Here is a 20,969-nt window from a genome sequence, read left to right on the forward strand (position 1 = left end):
ATTGCTTTGCCAGGCAAAGGGGAAACAGTGGGCTCAGACCTCAAAAACTGTCTCCCCCACCTTCTGTCCCCCAAGGATTTGGTAAGGAGTTTTATAGCAATGGTTCATAGGTAGGATTGCTGATAAGGATCAGTGTGTATGGGGGAGGGGCCTGTATTCCTTTAATCTGGTCTCAGGTGGTCTCCTGATTGAGCTTCTGTGACATTCTCTCTTGAATGGAGACAGTTTCATCAAGTAATTGAAGTCTTCTATTTGCTGGGGGGTTTCCTTTTTGCAAAAGAGCTCAAAGACATTATGGGTATCCCTTGAGGCAGAAACAGGACCCTGCCCCTAGGTTGCATTATAGTTTCTTGACAGCTCCACCCTTGTCTCTGCATCCCTTCCCTTCCCTGATGTGCAACCCTTTGATCCTGTCCTTTGGAACTCAGGGAAGGTCATGGAGGGGACAGAGAAATGCTGTCATGCCTTCAGTCCCACAGGATCTTGCTCAGTTTCATCAACAACTCCAGTGGTAAATTTGTTACAGTTTCTACATTGTGATTATGATTATACATCATAATCAGCCATAGTCCGTACATTAGTTTTGTTCCTGGTGCTGTACAACCTATGGGAAGGACAGATGTATAAGGACATGGGAGTCTGGTGTGATGAGGGCTGAGGTAGAAAGGTAACCTGCTCTGTTATTTTTTCCTGAATGAATATTCTTTAGAAAACAGCAAAAGTCACAATAAACAGAGGGTATTGGTGAAGCTGTAGGAAGACTGACATTTTCATAGTTTGCATTTGGGCGAGTGGATTTCTAATTTTGAAAAGTAATTTGGTAATATCTATTTTAAAAAAGACACATCCCTACTTCCAAGCAGTTCGTTTTGTTGTACATGTTTTCTTCAGAAATATAGACCCGTTTGTATGGCTATATCTATGAAGATAATTAATGCAGTAATGTATGTAATAGCCAAAACAAAAATCAAACAAGCCAAAATACTCTAGATCATAATTTGAATATTAATTAAGTTGGAAATAATGGAACAAAGTATGTGCATTCATACTGTGGACTCTGACACAGCTAATTATTTTATTATTTAAAATAATTAGTTCTGTAGGCCTTGACCTGGAGGATTGTTCATGAAAAAATAAGATGCCAAAGTCATATGTTCAGAAAATCCTGTTTTTAAGAAAACAAATTCACCTCCCACTTATGTTTAAGAAAGATATATACCAACCTTTGCGTCAGTTGTTATGATGAGCATGAATTACTTTATTGATTAAAAATTGATAAAGACAATTTAAAAGGAAAAAGCTAAGACACCTTGCTTTTTCAACCAAAACAAAGGGATCTGTTAATCTAAACTTTGGCCCTGGAGTTCTGAGGAGATGGGCAAGCACTGGGCCTAAGTGTCAGGCAGAGCATACAAGCAGAGGCTGGGCTGGGCTGGGCTCTGTGCCCTGGCCAGGGCCTGGGGCCCACTCTGCTTAGGGCTTTGTCCTTTCTGAGTTTAATGAGAACATGCTCATCCCTCTGAAAAGCTCAACTCATCAACATTAGAACGCTAATCCTGATGGTAGTTGTACCACTTCTACGCAGAAAGGAAAAAATGTTTGGTACGATATTCCCCTTCAGTCACCTGGGTTGCTTTCTCTTTTGCACCTGCGCTCTTATCTTGAATCACCTAGCAAAGCTCATCTCTTTTGAGTACAACCCAGCCAATTTCTTCTTGCCTCATCTTGGTCAGTGATCTCGCTTGTGTTTTGAAGCCTCAAGCAAAGAGAGGACTTGGCTTGATTTAAAGAATATATGACACAGAGCTTGAATGTCATCCATTCAAATAGAGACCACCTCCCTGTCAGCACTCAGTATTCTCCCCACCCTTGGAACTATTGAATACATGCAACCTGCATGTAGGCTTCCTTCAAGAGCTCTGCCATTTTCTCCAACATAAAGTTTACCATGCAGAGTTTAATACAGAAGATAGCAGCCTTCCTGTTTCTTTTCCTAAGAAATACTTTGCATTATCACTATTTTCTGCTGTCAGCCTGAGAGAGTAGAGCCAGGAATCTCCTCCTTGCAGCACAAAACAGAGACAGGGTGGGTGATATGGCCACTGCTCTCTTCTGGCTTCATCTCTCCCCTGAGGACACAGCTCAGGGAGTGGCAGCAAGCTGTAGGTGTTCGGTCAGCAGCAGCAGGAAATGTGAATTTAGAGCGTATAGGAGGCCTGGCTTAGAAGAAGCTACAAGGAAGAAATCTTAAGGATACAGTACTAGAGTGAGAGGAACCCCAAGAACATGAAGGATTCTGATCACTCGATGGGGGCAGGTCAGACGAGACCCTCGCTTGTCTTGGAGTCAACTTAGCATGATACCTCTGAGGATGCAGCCAGGCCTGCTCAGGTACTGCAGGAGCTTTGCTGGCTATAGCTTTGGGATCTCTTCAGTGATGGAAAAGCATTCACACTCAAATGATTCTTGAAACACTGTAGGTAAGCATCCAGCCATGGTTCACCAGAAGGACGGGGAGTCCAATACTTGGAGGAAACGGCTGGGATTCTGAGTGTGTGTGGATATCACATCCTCCTATTCCAGTCACATATCTGTTACTGCAAGTACTCATTCATTCAGCAAACATTTCAGACACCTGCTATGGGCCACTTGTAGCAGGTAAAACTTCCACTTGCCCAGAGATAGGAAATTGTTTAAGGAAAAATGGTGCACTTTCACTATCTTTGTAACTGAAAATGAGAGAAAATGTGCAGAGCTTGATTGCTTTTTATATTGCTATTAGTGTTTACTATGTGCCAAGCACTGTTCTAAATGATTTACCCATATTAATTCATTTAATCATTATAATAGCCCTTTATGTATGTTTTTATTATGATCCCCATTTTACAGATGAGCCAACTGAGGTACAAAAGATTAAGAAAATTTCCCAAGGTGGAGTTCCATTGTAGCTCAGTGGATTAATGACCCGATGTTATCTCCATGTGGATGCAGGTTGGATCCTTGGCCTTGCACAGTGGATTAAGTATCCAGTGTTGCTGTGGTTGTGGCGTAGGCCGCAGCTCCAGCTCTGATTCAACCCCTGGCCTGGGAACTTCCATATGCCACAGGTGTGGCCATAAAAAGAAACCAAAAAAAAAAAAAAAAAAAAATTAAAAAAATTTTTCCCTTAAGGTCACAGAGCTAGAGAGTGGTGACTTTGGGACTTAGAGCCACTCAGTTTGGTGACAGGGTTCATTCATTTAATGACAAAGCATACTTCCTCTACCACATTAATGAATCTTCTCCGATAGGGACAGTCCTTCTTGTCCATCAGGCACAGCAGTGGCAGGAATGGTAGGGACGTGCTGGGGCTGTAACTCAGAATCCAGAAGCCATCACAGCCGCCCACGGGAATGCTGAGGGCTGCATCCCCTGACCTGTGCTTCTTTCCAAGATGCCAGAGTTTAGCTCTAGCTTCATGATGGGTTAATTCCTCCTGAAAACACTGTGGGGTGTTGTGTGTGTGTGTGATTCAGAGGGAAAGGACATCAAGGGGCTCAAAAAACCATGTAGCCCACTGTTCCTTATCTTTCTTTCATTCTTTCTTTCTTTCTTTCTTTTTGCCTTTTCTAGGTCTGTTTCCATAGCATATGGAGGTTCCCAGGCTAGGGGTCTAATCAGAGCTGTAGCCGCCGGCCTACACCAGAGCCACAGCAACACAGGATCCGAGCCGCATCTGTGACCTACACCACAGCTCACAGTAACACCAGATCCTTAACCCACTGAGAAAGGCCAGGGATCGAATCCGCAACCTCATGGTTCCTAGTTGGATTCGTTAACCACTGAGCCACAATGGGGACTCCTTTTATTTATTTATTTTTATTTATTTTGGGCCCACTGTTCCTTAAACTGTAATGTGCACAGGAATCACCTGGGGTAGGGCCTGAGAACATGCATTTCCATCTAGCTCAGAGGTTGGGGTGGGATGTCCATGCTAAAGCTACCACTTTCAGGAGCAAGGAAACAGAGGACCAAAGCTTTCACCCACTGGGACACTTTCTTCCAGCCAAGTCTTCTGTGAAGATCCAATATGTAAACCAGATAAAAGTGGAGCAACCTTGGTTGCAGTGAAAGGGGCAGCCAGCAATCCATCCCCAAACGCTTTTTCTCCCCTCCAAACTTCTGGGAACTTAAAGAAACATAAGGCAGCTTTAAAGAAGCCAGTGATCTGAACCTTCTCCCTGCCTAACAGAGCTTTGCTGCAATACTAGTCATATCTAGCTATCAAGTCCTTGAAAGTTGGCCAGGTGACTGAGGAATGGGATTATTAACTTATTAGAAGTTAACCTAATTTAACTTAAAGCTATAGCAGTATAAAATATTTTTTCTGTTAAACACAACTTTTGTTATTGTTGTTGTTGTTAGACATTTCACTACATTGCGTAAGATCTTACCGTAGTCTATACCTAAACATTTCACCCACCTAATTGGTATCAGGCTTGGGTAATTTTTTTTCTTTTTATCTGCTATAACTTGTGTTTATTTGAATATTTTATGCAGACAATGTGAATTATAGTGATACCTATGTAAGCTATAATTAGTGATTAGGTTTATTAAAAATGTTACATTGCATTTGTTTTAACTGTAATATAATTAAATTATTTTTCTAGTTAAAAAATAAGTATGGATAAACATTTAAATTTAAAACTAAGGCATACTACTGCCATATAGGATCAAGTGGAGGTGCAGAAGCTGGTACTATGACTAGAATAGTAACATTTAGATTTTTTTCCCCACACTTACAAAGAAATGTCAGTTTGTGCCCTAAAAGGTTGAATCCAAGGCATGGTTTTTTTTTTTTTTTTTTTTTTTTTTTTTTTTTTTTTGGTCTTTTTGTCTTTTTAGGACTGCACCCGCTGCGTATGGAGGTTCCCTCATTAAGGGTCCAATCAGAGCTGTAGCCGCAGGCTTACCCCAGAGCCACAGCAATGTGGGATCTGAGCCACGTCTACAACCTACACCACAGCTCACGGCAACACCGGATCCTTAGCCCACGGAGTGAGGCCAGGGATCGAACCCACAACCTCATGGGTGCTAGTTGGGTTCACTAACCACTAAGCCACAATGGGAATTCCGGCATGGTATTTTTGCATCTTTTCTATTTATCAAAAAATTTCAGCTAGATATGAAAAAATTAGTTTCTTTCATGTTGTACTATAATCTAGCTATATCAGCTTAAAAAACCCAGATTTATTGGAATTTTGAAATAAGAGACTGAGGTTTTCCCTTATTGCTTCACTTCACTGTGTGTCAGGTATTGAAAGTATTTGGGCTGGGTTTTCTGAAAGAGACGCTATGAAAAAATGAAAAATATACTGTATGGAATTGTTAAGATTGTTCATTATAGATATTCAAATGCTATGAATCATCCCATTTCCAGAACTGTTGAAAGAAGTAGAAGACAATGGATTTAATGAATTTAATGTTCTTTGCCAATACTTATTGTTTGAGTGGAGGAAGAGTTTTCTAAAGATTTACTGTACTGGGAAATCCAATTTTTTCTTGAAATAAAAGGAATATTTGCTAAACGGTCGATAATCAAAGACACAAAATGTCAGTGTGATTTATGTTTTCTCACTGCATATGGACATGCTAAATTTGAGATTTTTTTTTTAGGGCTGCACCTGTGGCATGTGGAGGTTCCCACGCTAGGGTTCTAATTGGAGCTGTAGCTGCTGGCCTAGGCCAGAGCCACTGCAATGCCAGATCTGAGCTGCATCTGCGACCTACTCCACAGCTTACGGCAACACCAGATCCTGAACCCACTGAGCGAGGCTGGGGATTGAACCTACAACCTCATGGTTCCTAGTCAGATTCATTTCTGCTGTGCAACAATGGAAACTCCCTAAATTTGAGATTTTTAAGTAAAGGAAAAGCTTATTTGTGGCCTAGCCATATAGGCACAAGAATTTATGTTGAAATCAAAACTTTCCATAATCTAAACAAGTGATAACAATTTTATAACTTTTTCTAATATGAATCAATTGCAGAAGGTTTTATTTATTACTGATAGTGTTATGTAAATTGACTGGAAAAACTACAAGAAAAACTTGAAGGACACTTTGTTGATACTGATAAGTTCAGAGTGACTTTTCAATTTGTGTAATATCCTTTTGAATCTGTGGCACTAAGAGCAGATCCAAGAGTTAGTGAAGTTAGCTAACTTGAACAAAAATTGTTTTAAAACATATGGTTTTGCTTCAAAGTCAAATCAATCCATCTTTTAAAAGACAAACTAATTCGGTCAATATGGATGCAAATATTAAAAGAAAATTATTTTTAATAATCGACTAACATATTGGGAAAACTTTGGAACACCTTGTTTATATGACTATTTTTTAAGGGTAAATTTTATGAAATCAAAATAGATTTCTGATGAAAGGTTAGTGTTCAAATTGAAATGTGCTGTAAATGCAAAATATGCACTGTATTTTGAAGACTTAGTATTAAAAAAGTGCAAAATATCTTTTTTAGTTTCTTATGTTGATTACATAATTTGGATGTATTAGATTAAACAAAATATATTATCAAGAGTAATTTGGAGTTCCTGTTGTAGTACAGCAGAAACAAATCAGACTAGTATCCAAAAAGCAAAAAAAAAAAAAAAAAAAGAGTTATTTTGTTTCTTTTTACCCTTTAAATATGGATAGTAGGAGTTCCGTGTGGTTCAGCAGGTTAAATATCTGGCATTGTCACTGCTGTAGCTAGGGTCAGTGCTGTGGCACGTGTTTGATCCCTGCCCCAGGAACTTCCACCTGCCGGGGGGTGTGGCCAAAAAACATGTGTGTGTGGTTCTCATTATCCACTTCTATTCTGTCCTCCTAGGATATTTGCGTGTGAAACTTCTCCATGAAAACAGGGATCATTTTTGTCCTTCTATTTTTTTCTCCACTGCTGAATCCTTGGTATTAGACTTGTGCTTAACACACAGAAGGTATGCAGTAAATGTTTGCTAAATGAGTGAAAGATTTGGGTTATATAAATTTTTTTATGCTGTCACAGATATTTCTGTCATAATCATCTTATGCAAGCTGATGTGTGAGTGTGTGCATGTGTATTTCATTTATTATCTTAAAATAAATTCCAAGATCATTGTGTCAAAGGGCATGGACCATTTTACAACATGTTAAACATGGCCAAGTTAATTTGAGAAAAGAATGAACCAATTTACAATTCCATCAACACTGTAAATTGGTTTAGGATATTGGTTTCCCAATGCCAATTTTTAAAGGGATGGAGAATGGTTAGCAATGTGGCATTGGGCAAGTTACTTCGTTCTCTGAAACCCAATTTTTTAAAACTGTAAACTGGAGATAATAATACATGGTTGAAAATTGAATGAGCACATGTACAGGTATATACACAATATTTGCCTCATGTGAAGTTGGTATTAAATATATAATTCTAGTATTAAAAAATGGAGTATCATAGTGCATTTTTATTTATTTATTTATTTTTTTTTGTCTTTTTGTCTTTTTTTTGTTTTTTTTTTTTTTTTGTTGTTGTTGTTGTTGTTGTTGTTGCTATTTCTTGGGCCGCTCCCGCGGCACATGGAGGTTCCCAGGCTAGGGGTTGAATCGGAGCTGTAGCCACCGGCCTATGCCAGAGCCACAGCAACGCGGGATCTGAGCCGCGTCTGCAACCTACACCACAGCTCACGGCAACGCCGGATCGTTAACCCACTGAGCAAGGGCAGGGACCGAACCGCAACCTCATGGTTCCTAGTCGGATTCGTTAACCACTGCGCCACGACGGGAACTCCCACAGTGCATTTTTAAATTAAAGTATAGTTGATTTACAATGTTGTGCCAATTTGTGCTGTACAACACATTGGCCCAGTCATATATATATAAATATACATATATATATATATATATATTCATTCTTTGTTTCATACTATCTTCCATTACATTCTATCCCAAGAGATTGAATATATGTTCATTGCAGCGCTATTCACAATAGCCAAGAATGGAAACAACCTAAATGTCCATCGGCAGATGAATGGATTAAGAAGATGGGTATATATATATATATATATATATATATATATATATATACACAATGGAATACTACTCAGACATAAAAAATGAAATACTGCCATTTGCACAACATGGGTTCAACCGGAGATTCTCATACTACGTGAAGTAAGTCAGAAAGAGAAAGATAAATACCATATGCTATCACTTATATGTGGAATCTAGAATATGGCACAAACGAGCCTATATGCAAAACAGGAATAGACTCACAGACATAGAGAACGGACTTGTGGTTGCCAAGGGGGAGGGTGGAAGGAGTAGGATGGACTGCAAGTTTGGGGTTAGCAGATGCAAACTATTACATTTAGAATGGATGAGCAATGAAGTCCTACTGTGGGGCATAGGGAACTATATCATAGTGCTTTCTTTTCTTTCTTTCTTTCTTTCTTTTTTTTTTTTTTTTTTTTTTTTTTTTTGTCTTTTAGGCCCACACCAGTGGCATATGGAGTTTCCCAGGCTAGGGGTCAAATTGGAGCTACAGCTGCCAGCCTACACCACAGCCACAGCAACGCAGGATCTGAGCTGAGTCTGTGACCTACACCACAGCTCATGGCAACGCTAGATCCTTAACCCACTGAGGAAGGCCAAGAATTGAACTCACATCCTCGGGGATGCTAGTCAGGTTCATTAACCACTGAGCCATAATGGGAACTCCTCATAGTGCTTTCTTAAAGTAGTTACCACATCTCTGCTAGAAATGTAACCTGACAGATGGGGTGGAAGATGGCTCCTCACCTGATGGACCAGGCAGAAGATAACAGAGTCATATGATAGGTAATTGCTGAAGCTGCTAAAGTAAGACATTTGGGAGAAGGCAATAACCCCATATTTTCATACACTTGATTCTCTAGCTGCAAAGATTTATTTAAAATCATGCTGAGAGCTGACATCTCATATATGCCTAAGAACTCAATCCTAGGAATATTTCATTACAGAATGAATATTTCCTATTACCTAGCAAACTAGAAAAAGTCCTGAATAAAAATCCCCTTGGGTGATGATTTGACAAATTCCACAATGGGGTGGGGTTGGGTGAAGATCTGTAACCGGTTTAGAGGAATACTAAGAAAACCCGGCTATTGACTGTCTCACATTCAGGTATTATTTCTCAGAGGCCCTAGATGAACCCTGTCCAACAGAGTAGCCACTGGCTATGTGTGCCCATTGAGCGCTTGAAATGTGACTCATTGAAATGATTAGTGTGCAAAGAAAGAGTAAAATATCTTATTAGTGGTGTTTAAATATGACTGCATGTTGATATGATAATACTTTGGATATCTTGGGATAGATAAGGTATTTCATTAACTTAACCTGTTTCTTTTTCCTTTTCTAATGTGACTACTAGAAAATTGAAAATTACATAGGTAGCTCACATTGTATTTCTGTTGGACAGTGCAGGGTCAGACCCCTACATCTGCCCACAGCACTTCCGGCAAACTTCTAGAACCACTTACATACGTTCCCATGTACCTCAACAGCTCTGATGAGCTCCATGCTTGGAATGCATACCCAGGGAAGCAAGCAGCACATTTTTGCCTTAGACAAGGATCTGTGAAGCAGATTGGAAACTGCTAACATTAAAGGCTATTGTCAGAACTCAGACCAAAACCTCACCTCGGTTAACACCTGTAAAATTCCAGAATTACCCTGTACACTTGCCATTAATGAGGGTACAAGTCTGACACAGATAGCTGAGAAAAAAACATTTCTTTTCTTTGAGTTTTGCAAGTCCAGAAAGGTAAAGATATAATAAACTAATAATACAGCTCTTCTTTAAAGAAGTAAAACAAAACTATTTAGATTATAAATGATGTCAATATGGATCCTCTTGGAAGCACAGGCCGGAAAGGGCTGGAACACACAAGAGATTTATTGGGAGAAATGTCTGTGAAGGAGAAAAGGGGAGGTGGTGAGAGAGGGCAGGCAGAGCCTTCAGACCATAGTGCAGGTCTGACACCTGTGAAAGGAGAGACGGAAAGAAGTACTGGGGAGAAAAAGCCTCAGATAACAGAGCATTTCGGCCAGGCCAGCAGGAGTCCAAGAACTAGGAGGTTGCCTGCTGTGTCACGCAGGATGGGCCTGCACGGTACCCCCACTGCTGTGGTCAGCCACTGGCTGGGAGCAGCCTGGAGGACACGAACAGGGATATGGGTCCTCAGGGCGCTAACAAGGGCTGTAGGGCAACTCTGCTCCCTTTAGCAAGTCCATCTGAAGGACAGCTGTGTGGTCACTGCCACACTGTCCCAGAGACATTGATCTTCAGCTCTGGATATTGTGCTGATTTGAAGTTATATTTACAAGCTCAGGTGTTCATGTACTTTACACCAGGTTTCAGTGAAGAAAGGTCCCAACAACAGGACATCAGATTCTATTTTATTTTTAATTAAAAAAAATTTTAAATTTGTTTGCTTTTTAGGGCCACATCGATGGCATATGGAGGCTCCCCAGCTAGGAGTCTTATCAGAGCTACAGCTGCCAGCCTACGCCACAGCCACAGCCACAGCAACACAGGATCCGAGTTATGTCTGTGACCTACACCATAGCTCACAGCAATGCCAGATCCTTAACCCACTGACTGAGGCCAGGGATCAAACCCACAACCTCACGGATACTAATCAGGTTTATTTCTGCTGTGCCACAACAGGAACTCCAGGACATCAGATTCTATTGGTCTTGGCTCTGCACACTCAAGCTATTTCATTTTTTGCAGCCTCAGTTTCCCCACCTGTAACACTGTTATGAATTAATTATAAAACCTACCTTGTGGGGCTGTTGTGATTATTAATAAGGATACCATATGAGGGACCTTTTCACAAAGGTAAGCTTGTTTGATCACTTCATGCAGATGCCCGTGGTCCCACCTACTAGACATCAGGTTATGAATGCGAAAGACTTCTAAAAGCAAGTAAGGTCATGTTGACGTTTTTCAGCTATTGGCAATATTTGGTTTAAAAATGATTTTCATCTATGAAAAGTCAATTGAAGCATCCTAACTGATCCAATAGCACCCTGATCAGAAATGCCTTGTACTTCTTTCATCTTAGAATACCTCCCCCAGATATTTCCAAGGAGGGAAACATTCCCCATTCCTCCCACTCCAGTCTCTGCTCACATGTCACTTCCAAGACCTCCCCTCACCCCCTTACCCAAAAGCTCCATCACTGTTTGTCCTTAACATTGCTGTTTTCCTCACAGTGCATGCCAGTTCCTGACATTATATTATATTGTTTATTTGTTTATTATTATCTTCTCTTCTAGAACACAGGCTTTACGGGGTCAGGAACTTCATTTAGTTCATTCACTGTTGTATCCCTGGAATGCTGCCTGGCATAGAGTAAGTAATTGATTTATTTTGCCTCTCTCTTTTTTTTATTTTAGGGCTGCATCCAAGATATATGGAGGTTCCGAGGCTAGGGTTCAAATTGGAGCTGTAGCTGCTGGCCTACGCCAGAGCCACAGAAATTTGGGATCTGAGCTGTGGCTGTGACCTACACCACAGCTCACTGCAACGGTAGATCCTTAACCCACTGAGTGAGGCCAGGGATCAAACCTGCATCCTCATGGATATTAGTCAGATTTGTTTCTGCTGATCCACTACAGGAACTCCATTAATTGATTTATTTTGGGTGAAATTCACATGTGGTTTCCAAAGGGAATGAGAAGGCAAATGAGGAATTTAGAAGAACAATAATATTTTTCAACCTCACTATCAGACCTTTCACCAAAATTGTTAGCAAGAAGTAAATGGATGGCTCTGGCACTTAGCTTTTATCCTTACTCAATTTCCCTAGGGAAGGCGGGCAAGCTTTTTTTTTTTTTTTTTCCTCTTATTCTTGTGGAAATCAGATGGGAAAAGAAAATTGAGTATGAGTCCTGCCTAGCCCACCAAACAGATGCTCAGTCTTTGGAGGATCAAGAATGGTTCTGGTGTTGGCCTGGACCTGTGAGCCATGAGCAAAGACATAGCTGTAGTCCAGAGAAGGGAGAACAATTGCTCTCTATCAGCCTAGAAGGCAGACCTGCCATTGCAGAGAGGCTGCCGCCAGGAAGGTCTGGACAGCCGTCTCTACCGTTTGGGTCTGTCTAGCCACAGAGGGGCCATGAAGAAGGGAGGAAGAATCATTTATCCTGAGGAGTGTTCCAGCCCAGGGTCGTGTGGTGTCTCCCTGGTGGTGGTGGAGTGGGTTCCTGGACTGAGAACAGCAGATTCAGATTGGAGAAATTTTGTGGTCCCTTTTGATTTACTGACTCCATGAGTTCAAGTCTCTCCTGGGTGACACATTGTTTACCTGGAAGCTCAACAGAGAGAAAAGAGAAATGGGGTCATTTAGCAGCCAGATGGAATGCAAAAAAAAAATGCTTATAAGGGCAACTTGCTCTTGATGAAGCCCAGAAAGAATCTGTGGATCATCCCCAGTTTTCACCTTCCTACTGGTAACACATCCTTCCTGGGAGAGCCCCAAGGACTCCAGGGACCCCACAAGCTAGGAAGAGATCATCTGCCAAACAGAGAGCCTCACCAAAGGGAGGCATGAAGGCAAAGCTGAAATTCCAGCAGCCTCTCCCCTCAAGGTTAGGGCGTCTTTCTCCTGTTCACGGCGAAAGGAGTCAGGCCCTACTTGTTCATGAGCTCACATTTTATCCACGTTATGTTGTGCTCGGCATACAGAGCACAGGGCTGGGAGATGAAAGACCCAGGTTCTAGTCCCAGCTTCACCTCTAGCTCACTTTGTGACCGTGGTCAAATGATTTGGGTTTTGAATTAGTTCCCATAAGGTAAGAAGATTGAGTTAAATAATCTCTAGGGGGTTTTTTTGTTTTTTTTTTTTTTAATGTTGTCGTTCTTTCAGTGCTCTTGTTTTATGAACACGTGACCGAGTAGGTTCCAGGAGGGCTGGGTTATATCTCCCTTTTAGAGCTTTCTCTGAAAGGCAGTTTAGCGTTTACCACTGGGGGTGAGAAACAAAGAAGCAGCCTTGAGCTGTGACAGGCCTGTGAGCTGCCTGTCCTGTCTCTGTCCCAGGGCTCTGGGGTGGCCCTTTCGTCTCCAGGAGTGAAGTGCCCTCACAGGAGAGGGAGAAACCCTGGGGATGGTGTGCGAGTACTGTCAGCTGGTTCCCTTGCCTCCCACCTTGACCTCAGAGTGGTGAGTCACGCTTTGTTACCTCCAGCGCCTGGCAGCGGCCCTGCACCACTTCTTGAGCTTGTCAACACCCAGGATAGAATAAATCATCAGAGACCCATTTTTAGCCAAGAGTGAAAAATGAAGTCACCATAAGATGCCAATTAGGGATGCAGAGGGGAGGTGAGGGTTTGTGAAAGGACAGGGCTGTCTTCCTGGGGAGCCAATTCCGGGAAGTCTTCAGGGCCCTGGATCTGTAGTCCTTAGCCTCACAGCATCTGGGGAGGAGGGCTAGAGGAAAAGCATGGGAGGGACCAGGGACCAGCCGCAGGAAGGGACCAGGACACTCCCTGCCCCTACCCACTTTCCCCCAAGATCACATCCACCAGCAGAAGGGTCTTCACTTCTCCTTGCTCCAGGAAATAGGCCCTTCTTGTTATCTTGAGGGGAGAAAAAAAAAAAAAAAATCACAGGGAGTTAGGAGGGAGATGCTAAATTCTCTAAATCCAGGACTTCCCAATCTTTTTGTTCTGTTTTATTTTTGGAGCTGAGGGAAGAGGGAGGGGAAATTTGCACCTTGTGTGCTAAGCTTTTCTCCTCCTTTCTTCCAACTCTGGCCTGGACCAACTCATCTCGGAGGCCCTTCCCCTTCTACCCATCTGCAGTTCATTGCTCGATTTGAAAATAACACATTTCAGCCAAGCTGAGCATGTGGGCAAATTGCTGGTTTTTTTAAGATGTAACAGCACCATTTCAGTAAAAAGAAAAAAAAAATCCCAGTTCTGCTGCTTTTATGAACTGTGGACTCTTGCTCAAGTGACTTAACCTCCTGCCTCTATTTCCTCATCTGTCCAGTGGAGAAAATAATAGTACCAGCCTCAGAAGGTGTTTGGGAGGATTAAGCAAGATAAAACAGGTCAGGGCTCATTTAACCCAGGGCCTGCCCGTAAACCCAGGCAACAGTGTGGCTAAGTGTATATAACTACAGCTGGTGGGACCCAGGCTCTCTTACAGTAGGAGCTGGGGTGCTGTTTCAAAATCCCGGTGCCCATTCTGTCCTCTCTTGTCTCATGAGGGAACAAGTTAGTTCTGCTCCAGAGAAGACCTCACAGGAACAAATATTTCCTCTCTGCACTGGTTGACGAGTCACTTTCTCTCCTGGCCTTGTATCTGCCCCATTTCAGGAGAGAGAACTGATGGTCTCAGAAAACACACCAGGATGCAGAGAGGGAAGATCTAACTTGTTCATTTATTTATTCAAAAACCTCTGAACCCATCTATGTCAAGCCTGGGAGAATTCAGAGACCATCCGGGCCTCAGCTTTTCCTCCCAAAGTCGTGGGGAGGGGCCAGCCTTCTTGGGACTCAGCCTCCCCCTCGACTCTTGACTCCCACCTGTCTTCTCCCTTTCTCATCAGTTAGGCCTGGGCCCTGGTCATTCTAATTTGAAAATGACCTTTATATCTATGGGCCTGAAGGGTAGAGGAAGAAAAGACCACAGAGGGGCAGGCACAGGTGGATGGGGGTGTTGGGTTAAAGGGTGGGGGCCCAGCTGATGCTCCTGGAAGGATGGGTAGCCTGGGGAATGGCATACAGAAGCTGATGGCTTTGCAATTCTAAGAAAAGGGGGTGGTTCAAGCAGGTAGTCAGCCAGGCTATGAAAAGGGCTGTGGACAGGTGCCAGTGGCCAGCAGTTCTCACCTAGGTCGTTCTCAGAAGTCCAAGCTGGGCAGCACCATCAGGTTGCTGGTGCCTGCCTCTACCCAGAGTCCAGTCCTGGCACTCAGGCAGGGACCTGCGCCAAACAAGACAGCTGGAAGAGGGGAAGGATTCAGTTTCCTCCTCTGGGCATTTGGTCGGGGCCAACCCCACCAAGTGGGGGCTGGGCCTGCAGGTGTGGATCAGGAGGCCCCAGCTTGGAGAAGAACAGCTCTGGCCAAGACTGCAAACTAGGTTGATGGTTCCCAGAGAAAGGTAAATACAAGGAAGTGGGTCAAGGTGGCACTGGTTAATGAGGTGGCTGGTCTAGATTCATGGGAAGGTAATGACCTCTGCCTTTAAGATGATCTCGGGCCAACTGTGCCGATGATCTTCCCTCATTTGGAAACCAGGGCATGGAGCCTGTCACCCCATGGAACGGTGTTTCACAGTTGACAGGCTGTATCTGTGATTCACCCAGGCCTCCCTGCAACCCAGTGCACTAAGAAAGGGAGGTCATGTTTTCTCCATTTTGCCCACGAGGCAACTGAGTCTTAGTTGGCAAAGGGGGCTTGCTCTAGGAGGCAGCCGGTGGTGAGGGGCTTTCCTGCCTCGTTTTTTTTTGTTTGTTTGTTTGTTTTTTGGTGGGAGGAGGATAGCGGTCGAAGGTGGATTTTAGGTCCAAATTCTGGCCTTTCCCCTTAAGGACTTGTGTGATCTTGGGCAAGATTAGCATCTTGCCCTCCTTTTCTTCATTTATAAAATGAGACAGTAATGCTGACTTTTCTTTTTCTTTTCTTTTCTTTTCTTTTTTTTTTTTTTTTTTTTTTTTTGCCATACCCAGGTACGGCATGCAAAAGTTCCTAGGCCAGGGATCAAATCCGAGCCACAGCTGTGGTAATGCCCAGTCCTTCCCCCACTGTACCGTAGCGGGAACTCCTGACTTACCTATTCTTGATGTCACTTTGCCAGCAATGACTCAGGGCTTGGTTCTGGGCTCTCTCTTCTCAAAATACTCAGCTCCTCCAGCTTTTCATCCACACCTACCACACCTATTACTCAAGCACAGACTGAGAAAGTCTACACTTTCATGCATCTCCAGCTTGAAAGACTCATTAGCTCTAGATCTCTACTGCCAATTGCCAATCCTACTTTCACACTTAGATCTCTCGGTGTTTCAAAATGGAATTTCTTCCTCTTCCCCAACCCAACCTCCTTCCTCCCCAGAGGGCTCCCTCTCTGATGTGCCCGGCTCAGTAAATGGCATTACCAGCCACTCAAAATGAGTTGCTTATCATTTATGTATTTCTTTTCCTCAGCTTCCAGTTCTATGGATTCAAACTCCTAAATATTTCTCTCTGTCTCCTCTCCTTCTCTAGTCACCTTATTTATAGTCCACTCTGGTCAATCACCCTCCCCTCCCATCTGCACTCTGCAACATCCTCCAGGAGATTTCACTGGTTTCACTCTTGCACACTTCCTGTTCATTCTTTTCACAAAAGAATGGCTTTTCAGAGCCATCTTTTTAAAATATCTGAATTCTATCAGTTATAACATATTACACAAAATTGATCATCTTAACCATTTCTAAGTATACAGTTGAGTAGTGTTAAGGCTGTTCACATTGTCGTGCAATCTCCAGCACTTGTTCATCTTGCAAAACTGAAACTCTGTGTCATTAAACAACTCCCCATTCCCTACTATCCTTAGCCCCTGGCAAATACCATTCGACTTTCTGTCTATGAATTTGACTATTCTTTGTACCTCATGTGAGTGGCATTAATCGTTATCTTTTTGTGATTGACTTATTTCACTTAGCATAATGCCCTCAGTTTCATCCATGTTATAGCATGTATCGGAATTTCCTTCCTTTCTGAGGCCGAAAAATAGTCCATTGTGTGGATACACCACACTTGGTTTAACCATTCACCTGATGGGCATTTGGGTTGCCTCCACCTTTTTGGCTCTTCTGAATAATACTGCTGTGAACACAGGTTTACAAATATCTCCTTGAGATGCTGCTTTCTGTTCTTTTGGGTATATATACAGAATTGGGATTCCTGGGTTATATGGTAGCTTTGTTTTTAATTTTTGAGGAATCATCATACTGTTTTAACATAGCGACTACATCATTTTACATTTCCACCACCAACCATGCACAAATGTCTCAATTTCTCTACATCCTCACCAACACTTACATTTTTTTTTCTTCCTAGTAGCCATCCTAATGAGTGAGAAGTGGTATTACACTGTGGTTTTGATATGCGTTTCTCTAATAATTAGTGATGTTGAACATCTTTTCACATACTTATTGGTCATTTTTATATTCTCTGTGGAGACGTGTCTAAGTCCTTGGCCCATTTTTAAGTGGGGGTTTTTGAGTTGCAGGAATTAAAAAAAATATATATCCTATATATATAAACCTCTTATCAAATAGAAGATTTGTGAATATTTTCTCCCATTCTGTGGGTTGCCCATTTGCTGTTAATTGTACCCTTTGACACACTTCAATATCTTCTTACTACCCCTAAAGTAAAAAGCCAGAATCCTACATACCTCAGTTTCAGCTTACATGTCTAGTCTCACAAAGCTGTCTTTTGATTATCAGGTTGCAACCACTGGCCTTCCTTTTGTTCCTTTCAGACACCATGCTCCTTCCCTCTTCTGTTTGCTTTGCCCTTTGGGTAGAATACCTAATTAATTAGTTGTTAGCATGAGCATCTGTTCAAAGATGACCTCTTCTGGCAGCAGAGGCGTGAGGGCTGGGACTGTTACCCAGTGCCAGCGTAGGCCCATGATCTATGATACTTTTAGGGGTCCATGAAAATACTTGAATTAAAATTTCTCTTCAGGAGTTCCCCTTGTGGTGCAGTGGAAACGAATCCGACTAGGAACCATGAGGTGGCAGGTTCGATCCCTGGCCTTGCTCAGTGGGTTAAGGATCCGGCGTTGCTGTGAGCTATGGTATAGGCTGGCAGCTGCAGCTCTGATTCAGTCCCTATCCTGGGAACCTCCATATGCCATGGGTGCAGCCCTAAAAAGAAAAAAAGAAAAAGAAAAGTTCAAAATTCCTCTTCAAATTAGTTTTAAAAATGAATATAAGAATAATGGATATATAAAAATTCAGTCTGGATTATACTTGTCTTTACATCAACATGGTCATAAAATTTATTTGTTTTTTAGTGGAACTCCCAAATGCAAAAATGCCTAGGGCCCACAAAATGAATAACATGACCCTGGCTGTGCCTGTTTTATTCATGCCTGTGTCCTCATTTGGCCAGTTATAAGCCCAACACATACTAGATGCTCAACTAATATGCACCGAATGAGTGGAGGGATGAGAATAACAAGGAGATATCTGGGGCAAATGCACAGAAATTCTGTGACACAGATTCCTTGAAATAACCCACAGCTCTTAGTCATAAGAGGTACAGGACACTGAGTTTCTTCCTATCTGAGTCCAAGGGTGCTTTGTTCTGGTGGCTGGGGAATAAAGCCATCTGTTCTGGAAAATTTTAGAAGGAAGTCTACAGAAAGTCAAGGTCTAAACTTGACACAACTTAATTCAATCTGAGCTGTCCACAGTTCTTAAAAACAGAACACATAGGGAAGGCCTGGGACTAAGGGAGTGTTTTCTCTTTCTTTTCTTTTTCCTCTTCTTCTTCTTCTTTTTTTTTTTTTTTTAATGTTTTGGTAACTTAAAACTAAAAAAGAAAAAAAGAAAAAGGAAAAAGCTTTATTTAGGTGTATTTGTATCTGAGGTGTACAATAAACTGCATATATTTTTGACCTATGTATACAGCTCTGGGACCATCACCATGATGAAAAAAATCAGCATGTTTATCACCCTTAAACGTTTTCTCTGTGATCCCTCCTTTCTGTCCATCTCAGACTTTCATCCCCTAAGCAACTAATCTCATTTCTGTCACTACAGATTAGTTTGCGTTTCTGGAGTTGTATAATTGGCATATACAGTATGTCCTTCCTTCTGTCTTATTTCACTCAGCATACTTATTTTGAGATACATCGTGTTGTTGCCTGTATCAATAGTTTGTTCATTTTTATAGCTGGGCAGTATTTCATTGTATTGATGCATCACATTTGTTTATGATGAGCATCTGAGTTTCTATTTTTTGGCTACTACAAATAAACACCTATGAACTCATGTATAAGCCATTGTATGAACATGTATTTCCTTTTCTCTTAGGCAAATATCTAGAAGTAAAATAGATGGATTATTTGGTGGCTATACCCTGAACTTTTTTTTTTTTTTTTTTTTTTGGTCTTTTTAGGGCTGCATTCATGGCATATGGAGGTTCCCAGGCTAGGGGGCAAAACAGAGTTATAGCTGCAGGCCTACACCACAGCCACAGCCATGTGGGATCTGAGCCTCGTCTGTGACCTACACCATAGCTCCCTGCAATGCTGGGCCCTTAACCCACTGAACAAGGCCAGGTATCGAACCCAAGTCCTCATGGATACTAGTTGGGTTCGTTAACCATTAAGCCACGACGGAAACTCCTGTATCCTGAACTTTTAAAGAAATTGCCAGACTGTTGGTCAAAGTGGTTGTACCATTTTGCATTCCCACCAGGAGTGCGTGAGAGTTCTAATTCCTCTACATTCTTGCTAAACTTGGTATCGTCAGTCTTTTTCGTTTGAACCAGTCAAATAGGTGTGTAGAAGTATCTGATGGTGGTTTTAATTTGCATTTCCTTGATGACTAATGATAGTGGACCTCTTTTCATATACTTTTTTGCCATCTATTTGTCTTCTTTGATGAAGTATCTATTAAACTCTGTTGCCTATTTAAATAATTGGGTTTTAAGTTTCCATGTTGTTGAATTTTGAGAGTTCTTTATTCTGAATACAAATCCTTTATTAGATATATACTTTGCAAAAGTTTCCTTCCAGGTTTTGGCTGCTCTTTACATTCTCCTACCACTGTCTTTTAAAAAGCAGAAGTTTTTAATGTTGACAAACTTGTTGCTGTTGTTTTATATACAGTGCTTTTGGTATTATACCTATGAAATCCTTGCCCCTAACTCCAGGTGACAAAAGATTTTATGCTATATTTTCTTTTACAAGTTTTATTGTTTTAAGTCTTACATTTAGGTCTATGATCCATTTTGACTTAATTTTTCTCTATGGTATGAATTATGGATTCAAATTTGTTTTATTTCTATCTAGTTAATTTTCCTAGCATAGTTTATTGCATTGCCTTTGAGCCTTTGTCAAAAACTGCCTGTCCATATATGTGTGGGTTTATTTCTGACCTCTGTTCTGTTCCAGGGGTCTATTTAGTCTGTCTTTATGCCACATTGGCTTGATTGCTAGAGCTTTGTAATAATTTTTGGAATCAGGTAGTGTTAGCCATTCAGTTTTATTCTTCAGATTCGTTTTGGTTATTCTAGGTCCTTAAACACCAGCTTGTTAATTTCTTTAAAATAGCCATCTGGGATTTTGACTATAATAGCTTTGAATCTATAGGTCAATTTAAGGAAGATTGGCAGCCTATCAACATACATATATATCATTATATAGCAGTGTATAGGTTGTTAAGATGTCAGTTTTCTTCACATTCATATATCTATATCTACATATCTCCTGTCCCTCTTTTCCAGTCTTATCATCTCTCTCCAGATTCCAGGTCATTTCTCACACAATAGCCCAGCTAGCATATGCCACCCCAAGTCAGGAGCAGTGACAAAGAAGGCAAAGGACATGATTCTGATGAGATGTAATTAAAAAAAACAACAACCCCTAAAATTAAAAGCCCACTAGGAATGAGCGTTTATCACAAGTGTGGTAGAGAAGTTACTAGCTTCAATCTTTAAAGAGTTTCTACTTTGATTTTTAAAAACCCAGTAAAACATCAACATAGAAAAGTGGGTCAGGGACATGAACAGAGAGTTCACAGATAAGGAAATAAAATAGCTTGTAAATGTATGGCAAAATGTTCTGTTCTACCAATAGTTACAGAAAGACAGTCACAACAATAAAATACTATTTGCCCCCTGCTGCATCAGGCAAGATGAACACTGTGACACTACTCAAGGCTGGTGAGGGTGTGGG

The 20,969-nt window shown here is 41.6% G+C and overlaps 1 long non-coding RNA gene across 4 annotated transcripts in view; it reads left to right on the forward strand.

Annotated features, from left to right (window-relative positions):
- The window catches only part of LOC102158936, a 358,073-nt gene that overhangs the window by 223,679 nt on the left and 113,425 nt on the right, over positions 1 to 20,969 (forward strand). For 2 of the 4 annotated variants that reach the window (XR_002344700.1, XR_002344698.1), the window contains 2 exons: positions 6,865 to 6,973; positions 11,334 to 11,409. The exons of 1 other annotated variant lie outside the window; for it this stretch is intronic. This is a non-coding gene — a long non-coding RNA (uncharacterized LOC102158936). The remainder of the gene's footprint in view (positions 1 to 6,864; positions 6,974 to 11,333; positions 11,410 to 20,969) is intronic. One more of the 4 variants, XR_002344696.1, reaches the window with a different exon arrangement.

The sequence above is a fragment of the Sus scrofa genome, chromosome 1, assembly GCF_000003025.6.
Source record: "Sus scrofa isolate TJ Tabasco breed Duroc chromosome 1, Sscrofa11.1, whole genome shotgun sequence".
Lineage (NCBI taxonomy): Eukaryota > Metazoa > Chordata > Mammalia > Artiodactyla > Suidae > Sus > Sus scrofa.